Source organism: Carcharodon carcharias, chromosome 12 (genome assembly GCF_017639515.1).
Source record: "Carcharodon carcharias isolate sCarCar2 chromosome 12, sCarCar2.pri, whole genome shotgun sequence".
Classification (NCBI taxonomy): domain Eukaryota; kingdom Metazoa; phylum Chordata; class Chondrichthyes; order Lamniformes; family Lamnidae; genus Carcharodon; species Carcharodon carcharias.
In genome coordinates, this window is record NC_054478.1 from 33,963,784 (window position 1) to 33,976,014 (window position 12,231).

Here is a 12,231-nt window from a genome sequence, read left to right on the forward strand (position 1 = left end):
TTCCCATCAGTCATACTTCGTGGACTTTTACCCTTCCCTCCACCACCCCCCCACCACTTTCTAGTTGACCACCCTATTTACCCTTTCCTCTAGAACACTGGTCCCAGATCGGTTCAGGTGGAGACCATCCCAACGGTACAGATCCCTCCTGTTCCAATACTGATGCCAGTGCCCCACGAAATGGAACCCCTCTTTCCCGCACCACTCCTTTAGCCACGTGTTTACTTCCCTTATTCTCACCTCCCTATGCCAATTTGCATGTGGCTCGGGTAGTAATCTGGAGATTATAACCCTTGAGGACCTGTTTTTTTAATTTAGTTCCTAGTTCCTGATAATCACCAAACAGGTCCTCTTTCCTAGTCTTACCTATGTTATTTGTCCCGACGTGGACCACAACAACTGGATCCTCCCCCTCCCTCTCCAATATACTTTCAAGCCAGTCAGAGATGTCCCTCACCCTGGCACCGGGCAGGCAACATACCATGCGGGACTCTCAATCCTGCTTACAAAGGATGCTATCAATTCCCCTAATTATAGAATCCCCTGCAACTACCACTTGTCTTTTTGCTCCCCCCTCTTGAATGGCCTCCTGTGCCATGGTGCCATGGTCAGCTGGCTCATCCTCCCTACAGCCCTGTTCCTCATCCACACAGGGAGCAAGTACCTCATACCTGTTGGACGAGGTCAAGAGCCGAGGCTCCTCTGTTCCTGAACACAGGATCCCTCTACCTGCCTCACTTGCAGTCACACCCTGCTGATCCTGACCATTGACCGAATTTGAGGTACTTAATCTACCGGGTGTGACCGCCTCCTGAAACAAAGCGTCCAGGCAACTCTCCCCCTCCCGGATGTGCCGTAGCGTCTGGAGCTCGGACTCCAGCTCATCAATTCTGAGCCGGATTTCCTCCACAACCAACACTTGCTACAGATGTGGTTACTGCGACTCGCAATGGGATCTGCCAGCTCCCACAACATACAGCTACAACACATCACCTGCCCAGTGATCTCGACTTAGTTAATTAATTTATTAATTAGCTTTGCAGTGGTTTTTTTTACAAATTTGGTGCAGATTTCCTACTAACCAATCAGGTTACAGCTTTTCTGTGACATCACTTTTTCAGTTTTGGCTTCAGTTACTCTGTGCCCCGAGGTTACCGCTCCGGTGGTCTTCTTTCCGGGTCTGCTCCCTGGAGACAAGGCCGCGCATCCCCGAAGTAATCTAGATTTATACTCACCACTCTGGTGCTCCTCCCTCTGAGTCTGCTCCCAGGATGAACTCACCAATCAGCTGCTTCTTCTTTAAAATCCACTTTCAGAAGAGTGTCCCTCGCAGGTCTGGTGCACTCCTGAAGGCACTGCCTCTTCCTCTCTCTCTTTTTAGGTTTGAGGAGGAGGAGGGAGGGATGGAAACACTACAGCAATATAATGTTTAGGGCTATTCCGTTCTTTGACAGTGGGTCCTCCTCAATTCCCTCCTGGGTCTCCCCTCACCACCCTCCTCCACCACATTCCCCATCCCCCCAAAGCCTAGTTCCCACATATGGCAGGGTCCTCGAATAGCAATTTGCTGCTGGCAGACAATTAACTGGCTGCCATCCAATTGAGGGTAGAAGCCCCCCCCCCCCCCCCCCGCCCCCCACCCCACCCCCACCCTGAGTTGCTGGCTGTGGAAGCCTCAGAAGCACCATCAGTGGTAGTGGCAGAGATTGCATTACAAAGGAAAGAGCAACTCAATACCAAGGTGCCCTGGAAGACATGGAACTGTTTCTGAGGGAGCCTGGGCTAAAAAGGCAGGATCTAGTGGGGAAATGGGGGTTGCGGTTACTGCAGCAGTGCTGAGTTAGGTGCAGGTGTGGCCACTGCTGCTGGGGGCACCTCTTCGAACCATGGAGCACCCATCAAGGAGGACCAACCCCGTGAATCAGCTGGGAGGCCACCAGGATTTACCTGGCAGCATCCCCACTGTGCAGGAGGTACTCCCAATACAGGCAAAATGGCTGTGGGGATGGGAAGCTGTCCTTAATTGGGCTAATGAGTTGTGGAATTGGCCCTCTGACAGGCAGCCCCACTGCTAAGGTTCTCGCTGCTGGTAATAAGCCGTGATGAGGGGAAGATCGTGGGCTCCCCCCTCGATGCCTTGCTGCATCATACTGCCAGCTCCCTTGTCTCCCTGCCCGTTTCCAATGGGAAAATTCATCCCAGCATCTCTAATTGCTTTTCTTCCAAATCAAAGCCTGTTATGTTGAGAACAATGGCAAAACTTCCACAATTGAATTTTTACAAACTTGCTGCTCTTAAAGTATGTACAGGCTTTTACTTTCATAATATCGACCTGATGAAGTCAGACTTAAAGAAGGCGTTCTTTCCATAACTTCCTTGAAACCCAATTGCTTATGCCAATTCCCCTTGTTTTACATCTGTTTCGTTTCCTAGCATATGCTATTAAGGTTCTTGGGGAAATTTCAGAGCACGTTTTTGGCACCAGCATCAGTACCTATGCTAATTTTCATGTAAATTGGATTAAGGAAATACTGGTGCAATGTAATTTTCTGCTTATACCCGAACTCTTTGAAACCTTCCAATTGATGAATGGTGCCGTGGGCCTCGTTCTAGCTTTGTACACGTTAAAGTCTCTCCCAAAATTGTATCAAGCATCGAGTATCATTCTGCAACTCAACAATGTCTGTCCCTTCCATTTGCCTCTTGTAAGTAAAGCTTGATTGAGAAACAGGCAAAAACTCCTTTTTAAGATGCCATCTGCTTCAACTATGATTTCATCTTTATACTCACAGCTAAAGCTGTCATTTGTTCTGAAATGTCCGGTGATTTAAGAAGTGAACTGGATTGAATTAGCATTAAAGTACTTAAGGGACTGGTCATGGTGGGGAAAGAATAATAAACGTAGCAAGGCGACCATTACATGAAGAGAACCAGTCGAAGCTGCCAATTCAAATATATCTCCCAAATCAAAGTTTTTAATGCGCAAACAGGCTATATGGCTCTCCAATAAATATACACCAGATGCGATAAATAGCTTTAGAATAACAAAGGTGCACATTAGCCAGATTTTACATTCTTGGGGAAAAAAAAAATCTGCTTGTAATTCTTTCGTGTTGAAATTTGTAACTATACGTCAACTCGTTTATGTGCTGTTCGTCATATTTCTGCAGTAATTGAATCCAGCTTTTGCACAATAAATTCACCATAATATTCTGCTGAAGTAATAAACAACAGCTGCAAGAGGTCTTGAAGTATTTCCTGTATTCTCTTTCTTCCTCGATTTTTCTGATAATGGCAAACAAATGGTGCAAAGTACCAAGTGGAACCATAAACCCTTGGGTTGAACACGTTTTTATCTTTATTGACATAGAGAAAGGAAATGCTTTGAAGAACTTCCAGTATCTGACAGGCAAGAATGCGGAGAAATGTGGAGTTTTCTCATTTAAAGATGGTAAAATGATAGGAACAAGTCACGTGCCATTTGCTGTGATCGCTCCATTCGAGAAACCTCTGAGAATGAAGCTGAAAGGAAAACTAAGAATACAATTGCTCATGAGATACACCATGCAATACCGCATCTTAAACCCATCTCAAATCTCTCTGTCCTCTCCAAAGTCCTTGTATACATCCATACCTTCCAAATCTGGGACCATCTTCCTTGCAACCTCCCTCTTTAATTTTTTCCAAGCAGGTTTCTGTCTTTACAGCACTGAAATGGCCCTATCCAAAGTCGCAAATCATACCTTCGGTGACTGTGACTGTGGTGGATTATCCCCCTTCATCCACTTCAAATTCTTAAAAGTGTTTGACATACAAAATCAGAGAAGAAGCAGACCATTCGGCCCATTGAGCCTGCTGCACCATTCGATAAGATTGTGGCTGATCTGTTTGTATTACTAATTCCACATCCCCATCTACCCCGATAACCTTTGATTCCCTTGCCTAACAAGAATCTATCTACCTCTATCTTAAAGGTATTCAATGACCCCGCCTTCACTGCCTTCTGAGGCAGAGAGTTCCAAAGTCGCACAATCCTCTGAGAGAAAAAGTTTCTCCTCATCTCTGTCCTAAAAGGGCACCCCCTAATTCTAAAACAGTGCCCCCTCACCCATAGGCGGAAACATCATTTTTGCTTCCACCTTGTCAAGACTGTTCAAGATCTTATATACTTTAATCAAGTCACCCCTCACTCTTCTAAACTCCAGTGGAAACAAGCCCAGTCTGTCTAACCTTTCCATATAAGACAACCCACTCATTCCAGGCATCAGTCTAGTAAACCTCCTCTGAACCGCCTCTAATGCATTGTTAAATAAGGAGACCAAATCTGCGGACAGTATTCGAGATGTGGTGTCACCAATGCCCTGTATAACTGAAGCATAACATCCTTACATTTATGTTCAATTCCTCCCATATGAAGTATAGCATTCCATTAGCCTTCTTAATTACTTGCTGTACCTGCATACTAACTTATTGTGACTCAAGCACTCAAAGACCTAGATCCCCCTGCACCTTGAAATTCTGCAGTTGTTCAATATTTAAGTAATACTTTTTTATTCTTCCTGCCATTTTAAATGGGTGGGCCAATTAAGGCCAGCCTAGTGTGACATCCGCCAGGAAGCACTATGCGCTCCCTGTGCAGGTGGAAGGGATTCCCTCAGCCGGGAGTGCTGCCTCAGGGAGATCAGCTGCGATTTTAGAAAACATGTTTAAAAATTTTCCCTGCCATGTCCCCTCCTGTGACACTGTCACATGAGTTGGGACATGTCCATAAGTTTTATTGAAACCTTTCTTAAAGAATTAAAAACCCTCATGAAACCTCATCCCGCCCATGGATGAGGCTTCATGCTTTTTCTGAAGCCCTGTCCAACCTTAAGGTTGGACGGGCAGGTCCAGTTATGGCCTTAATTACTTTTTCAATGGCCTCAATAGGTCATTGACAGGTTGGCGGACGCACAGCTGACTTGGCTGCCTCGGCCCCGCCCCCACTTGCCGACCGAAAGATCCTGCCCAAAGTGAACAACTTCACATTTTCCCACATTAAACTCCATCTGCCAGATTTTTGCCCACTCACTCAACCTGGCTATATCCACCTGTAACCTCCTTATGTTCTTTTCACAACATACATTCCTACCTATCTTTGCATTGTCTGCAAATTTAGCTACCATGCCTTCGCTACCCTCATCTAAGCTATTGATATAAATTATAAAAAGTTGAGGCCCCAGCACAGACCCGTGCAGCACTCTGCTCGTTCCATCCTGCCAATCAGAAAATGACCCATTTTTGCATACTCTTTGTCTTCTCCAATCTTCTATCCATGCAAATATGTTACCCCCTACACCATGAGTTTTTATTTTCTGCAATTACCTTTGGGGCAGAATTTTACGACCCTGTTTTGGCAGGGACGGGGCCATAAAATGTGGCTGGCCGTTATAAACCCTATTGACGACTGCGAGAAAGTAAAATCCTGCTGTTGCAAAATTCTGCCCTTGATGTGGCACCTTATCAAATACCTTTTGGAAATCCAAGTATAGGCTCCCCTTTATCCATGGCGCAAGGTACTCCTTCAAAAAACTGCCCAAAAAAGTGCCCAACTATAATTTCCTTAATGATCAATTCTAGCACCTTCCCCATGACAGATATCAGGCTAAATGGCCTATAGCTTCCTGTTTTCTGCCTCCTTCCTTTTGTGAATAGAGGGGTTATATTTACTATTTTTCAGTTTGATGGAACCTTTCTAGAATCTAGTCAATTTTGGAAAATTAACACCAACACATCCACTACCTCATTAGCCACCTCTTTTAAGAATCTAGGATGAAGTCCATTCAGACCTAAAGACTTGTCAGCCCACAGCTTCAATAGTTTGCTCAATACTGATTCCCTAGCGATTGTAATTTCATCAAGTTCCCCTCTCCCCTCCACCTCTTGGTTTACGGCTATTACTGGAATGTTTTTGTATCCTCTGTCGTGAAGACAGAAGCAAAATATTTGTTCATTTCATCTGCCATTTCCTTATTATCTACTATTAATTCCCTATTCTCACTCTGTAGAGGACCAACACTCACTTTACTTACTCTTTTCCTTTTTAAATACCTGAAGAAGCTTTTGCTATCCTTTTTAACTTTTCTAGCTTCCTCTCATACTCTAATTTCCTTCTTCTGATTGACCTTTTCTTCATTCTCTTCCCTTCTTTATAATTTGACCAATCATCTGACCTGCCATTCATTTTTGGGCAGTTGTATGCTTTTCCCTTAAGTTTGATGCTTTCCTCACCTTCTTTTGTTAACCAAAGATGGTGGGTCCTCCCTTTAGAATATTTCTCTATAGAAGGAATGTACTTATTCTGAATATTCTGAAATATCCCGATAAATATCTCCTACTGCTCCTCTATTGATCTATTCTCTAGCCTATTATCCTAGGTCACTTCAGTTAGGGTCTCAGCTCTCATGACCACATCGTTGCGCTTATTTAAGTTTAAAATACTAGTCTTAAACCCATTCTTTTCCCCTTCAAACTGGCTGTAAAATTCAGTCATCCTGTGGTCACTGCTACCTACGGGTGCCTTTGTTCTGAGGCCATTAATACGAAGTCTAACCTCACCTGCTCTGTGGTTGGTTCTAGAACGTGCTTCTCTAAGAAACTAACTCGAAAGCATTCTAAGAACTCCTCATCCAGGCTGCTACTGCCAAGCTGATGTTTCCAGCTTATATACAGGTTAAAATCACTCATGATTATTGCTGTCCCTTTATCACAAGCACCCAATATTTCTTCTTGTATACTTTGTCCTACATTGTGTTTACTGTTAGAGGGCCTGTAGACTACCCCTACTATCCCTCATCTGCACCCAAACTGATTCTACATCTTGATCCCCTGAACCAAGGTCTTCTCTAACTATTGTACAAATGCCATCTTTGATTAACAGTGCTACCCCTCCACCTTTATCTAGCCTCCTAGACTTTATGAATGTCATATACCTTTCAATATTCAGGACCCAATCCTTCTCATCCAGCAGCCATGTCTCTGTAATGGCTATCGGATCATATTTATTTACTTCAATGTGCGCTATCAGTTAATTTACTTTGTTATGAAAGTTACACACTTTCAGATACAGAGCCTTTAGTTTTGACTTTTTGTTATCTTTGTAACATTGTCTTGACTGTTGGTGCATTCTTAGGTTTTTTTCTCTCTTTCCCTTCCTGCCATTCTCCCGCTTTGATTCTACCCCATTATTTGCAACATCAACCTAAGCTTGATCCCTCAGCTGCCCCCTCCCCTTGTTTAGTTTAAAGCCCTCTCTACCTCCCTAGTTATGTGGCCCGCGCGGGTCAGGTGTAAACCGTCCCAATGGTACAGCCCCCACTTTCCCCAGTACTGATACCAGTGCCCCACAAACTGAAACCCACTTCTCCTATACCAGTCTTTGAGCCACACATTCATCTCTCTAATCTTATTTGCCCTATGCCAATTTGCACATGGCTCAGGTAATAATTCAGAGATTATAACCTTTGAGGTTCTGCTTCTTAGTTTGATGCCTAGCTCCTCATACTGACTATGCAGAACCTCTTTCCTAGTTCTACCTATGTCGTTGATACCTACATGGACCATGACAACTGGATCCCTCACCTCCCACTTCAAGTTCCTCTCCAGCCATGAGCAGATATCCTGAACCCTGGAACCAGGCAGGTAACACAGCAATCTGGACTCTTGCTCTTTGCTGCACACAACAGTTTCAAACCCCGTCACTATACTGTCCCCTACTACGACTACATTCCTATTTGTTCCCCCCACTTGAATGGCTTCCTGTACCGTGATGCCATGGCCAGCCCACTCATCCACCTTACACAAGTATTGACCACCTCAAAACTGGTTGACAATTGCAAAGTCTGAGGCTCATCCACTCCTGTATGCTTGGTCCCTTTACCTGCCTCAGTCATGGTCACATTCCCCTGTCCCTCACTGCTGACCAAAACAGATGACCCTCTTCTAAGAGGTGTGACTGTCTTCTGGAACAAAGTATCCAGGTATTTCTCACCCTCCCTTAAGTTCTGCAGAGTCAATGTTGTGCATTTCAGCTTCCAGCTCAATAATTCTGATCTGAAATTCCTTTAGCTGCTGACACTTCCTGTAGATGTGTTTGCCCTAGATGTAAGGATGTAAATGCGTTGGAAGCAGTTCTTAGAAGGTTTACCAGACTAATACGTGGAATGGGTGGGTTGTCTTATGAGGAAAGGTTGGATAGACTATGCTTGTATCCACTGGAGTTTAGAAGAGTAAGAGGCAACTTGAATGAAACCTATAAGATCCTGAGGGGTTTTGACAGGCTGGATGTGGAGAGGATGTTTCCTTGCATGGGAGAATCTAGAACTAGGGGCTGCTGTTTAAAAATAAAGGTCGCCCATTTAAAACAGAGATGAGGTGAAACTTTTTCACTCAGAGGGTCGTGAGTCTTTGGAATGCTCTTCCTGAAAAGGTGGTGGAAGCAGAGTCTTTGAATATTTTTAAGGCAGAAGTGGATAGATTCTTGACAAGCGAGGGGGTGATAGGTATTCGGGGGTAGGTGGGATGCAGATTTCAGGCTACTGTCAGATCAGTCATGATCTTACTAAATGACAGAGCTGAATGGCCTACTCCTGCTCCTTGTTCATATGTTCCTATGGATCGCGTCTGAAAGCATCCACATTCTACAGCTGCAACATAGCACCTGTCACTGTTGTATATGTTATTTAGTTAATTTAGTTACTTTCTTAATTCATTTAGAATAATTCCCAAGCACATTGCAATTTACTGTGCTCACCAATTGCTAGTACCACCCACAAATAAAACTAAAGGTTATATGATTCTTAATTGCACTGGTATGTATTTTAGGTATTTATTTTAATTATTTTATTTTAACATTTAATTTAATTGTTTTATTTTATAAAATGTGGAAGATGGAATAAACTGTGAGGTTATGCTCTTTGACAGGAAGAATAGAGGAGCTGAATATTATTTAAATGGAGAAAGACTGCAGAAAGCTGCAGCACAGAGGGATTTGGGAGTCCTTGTGCATGAATCCCAAAAAGTTAACATACAAGTTCAGTAGGTAATAGGGAAGGCAAATGGAATGTTGGCCTTTATTTCAAAGGGAATGGAGTATAAAAATAGGGAAGTCTTGCTAAAACAATACAAGGCATTTGTTAGACCACACCTAGAATATTGCAAACAGTTTTGGCCCCTTATCTAAGGAAAGTTATACTGGCACTGGAGACAGTTCAGACAAGGTTCACTAGGTTGATCCTGGGTATGGAGAGATCTTCTTATGAGGAGAAATTGAGTCGGTTGAGCCTGTACTCATTGGAGTTTAGAAGGATGAGAGGCGACCTTATTGAAACATATAAGATTCTTTGGGGGCTTGACAGGGTAGATGCTGAGAGGTTGTTTCTCCTTGTGGGACAGTCTAGGACCCGACAGCATAATCTCAGAGTAAGGGGGTGCTCATTTAAAACAGAGATGAGGAGGAATTTCTTCCCTCAGTGGGTAGTCAATCTGTGGAATTCTTTACTGCAGAGGGCTGTAGAGGCTGGGTTGTTAAGTATATTCAAGGCTGAGATAGACAGATTTTTAATCAGTAGGGGAATCAAGGGTTATGGGGAAAAGGCAGGAAAGTGGTGTTGAGGATTATCAGATCAGCCATGATCTCATTGAATGTTGGAGCAGACTCAATGGGCCGAATGGCCTACTTCTGCTCCTACGTCTTATGGTCTTTATTTTATTTTTAGGTTTTTTTATTAATTGATCTACCTTAACCCCTGTGTCCTAAGTTAATGGTTAACACACTGTCCCTTACACTAAGCACTTATTGGCCAATCAACTTAGTTTCATGTGATGTCAGTTTTTTTTAGCTCAGTTTCTTCAGCAGCTGAGATGCTGCTGCTGACTCCTGACTGCCTCTGTCCAGCTCCCAGGTAATACATCCTCCTCCACTACCTCTTCTCCAATGTCTAGCTTGATGGGACTACCATCAGTTTCACTTTTAATTATCCAGTTGTAGCCAGAGAATCTTCAGAAAAGGCTCCTCTTCCCAACTTCCCATCATTCCTCTTGAGGCCCCCAAGGATCTATCCTTGGCCTCCTCCTCCCCCATATTCTGCCCTTTAGTGACACCATTCAAATATTTGGGGGAGATGTTGGTAATGTCATTGGACTAGTAATCCAGAGGCCCAGGCTAATGCTCTGGGCACATGGGTTCAAATCCCACCACAGCAGCTGGTGGAGTTTAAATTCAATTAATAAATCTGGAATATAAAGCTACTCTCAGTAATGGTGACCATGAAACTATCATCAATTCTCAAAAAGTCCATCTGGTTCACTAATGTCCTTTAGGGAAGGAAATCTGCCATTCTTACCCGGTTTAGCTTAGATGTGACTCCAGACCCACAGCAATGTCCTTGCCTCTTAATTGCCCTCTGTTTAAGGTAATTAGGGATGAGCAATAAATACTAACTTTGCCAGCCTTGCCCCCATCTCATGAAAGGATAAAGAAAAAGAAATAGATCTGGGCCTGTTGCGCTCAGGATATCCAGGATTCATGCATCCCTGAAAGGACTGCTGCGGGCTGGCAAAATCCTGTATTTTTTTAAATTACAGGACAACTTCTTCCCACTGCACCATAGACCCATAGGCCATTGTTTGACCCTGTCACCCCTCGCCAATGGCCTTCCTTCCCATCCATTCATTCTTGGTTGCCTTTCTTTCTGTTTGTCCTGCTCCTGACCACACTCCACCATAACAAACTCACCCCCCACCCGATCACCCTTTTTCCCCTTTGAAATATATACCTGAAACCACTGTCACCAAACAGCAACCCGACAACTCAAGGCTTTTGGATGCCAAGGTGCCTGGGGATGCTACTTTCGTTCAAATGGGACCTAAGGGCTATTATTGATTATACCCCAGGTCTATCTGGTCAGATGCAGAATTTGTTGCCTATATCAGTTGGTGCTGGTAGGCACCAGTCCAAACTAGTCCCTAGCTCCTCATGTTTTTAATGTATATATCTGAGCTGTGAAATCAACAGCCTGTTATGTTTACTCCTAGTAACATTACTGGAGGGAATTCAGTTAAAGATTTGCAAAAACATATTTAGATTAATTCTACAACTTGGCAGACATATAACAAAAAAGATTTAGCACAGGTAAATGTAAAGTATTGCATGTAAGTCAAAAAATGCATTAAATATACAATGAATAGTTTTTGAGTTGGTTCAGGAAAATGTGGAAAGAGATTTGAGGGAAATGGTAGATATGTTCCTTTCACTGTTCAGGTAAAGGATGTAACTTCAACCTAAACTGTATGGTGGATATTAGTGGGATTCGATCAGCTGTGCATTTTATTCACTGACTAATTTTCATTTTCATCAATTTGTCTTTCCATTGACATCATTTGAGAAAAGCTAATAGAATGTTAGGATGTGCAGCCAGAAATGTACAGTTTAAGTTCACAGATTTTATGCTAAAGGCCCCCCAAAAAAGTTATCATGGACTCATAGAGTACTTGCAGCACAGAAAGAGGCCATTCAGCCTGTAGTGTCTGTGCTGGCTCTCTGAAGGAGCAATTCACGCAGTGCACACTCCCCTGTCTTTTTCCCCATGGCCCTGCAAATCTTTCCATTTCAGGGAATGAATGAATTTCCTTTTGAAAGCCTCAATTGACTCTGCCTCCTCCACATTCTCAGGCAGCGCATTCCAGATTCTAACCACTCGCTGCATGAAAATGAATTTCCTCATGTTGCCATTGCTTCTTTTGCCAATTACCTCAAATCTGTGCCCTCTGGTTCTTGTTCCTTCCACCAATGGGAATCCCTATAGTTTATCCCAATCTACTATATGCCCTTTCTTTATACTTGAATTAGAAAGATAGCAAAGAAGAGCAACAAAATTGATCCCAGCTGAAAAGGGGTTGAGCTCTGGGTAAAGATTAATAAAGTCAAAACTTGGTAAATAAAAGACCTCAGCAAAGTATATTAAATATTAGCAATTAAGTAGATCTTTCAATCAGTTATTGATATAAAATACACTTCAGTCCATGCCTCAGCAAAGGCATTATGTGGCATTCTTGCACATGAGATGAATATAAATACCTATTTTGCCAACTTTAACCCAAGGAAATTACTATTGCATATGGCCAAAAACACTACAATAGCTACAGCTATACAAAGCTCTGGTTAGACCACACCTGGAGTATTATGAGCGGCTC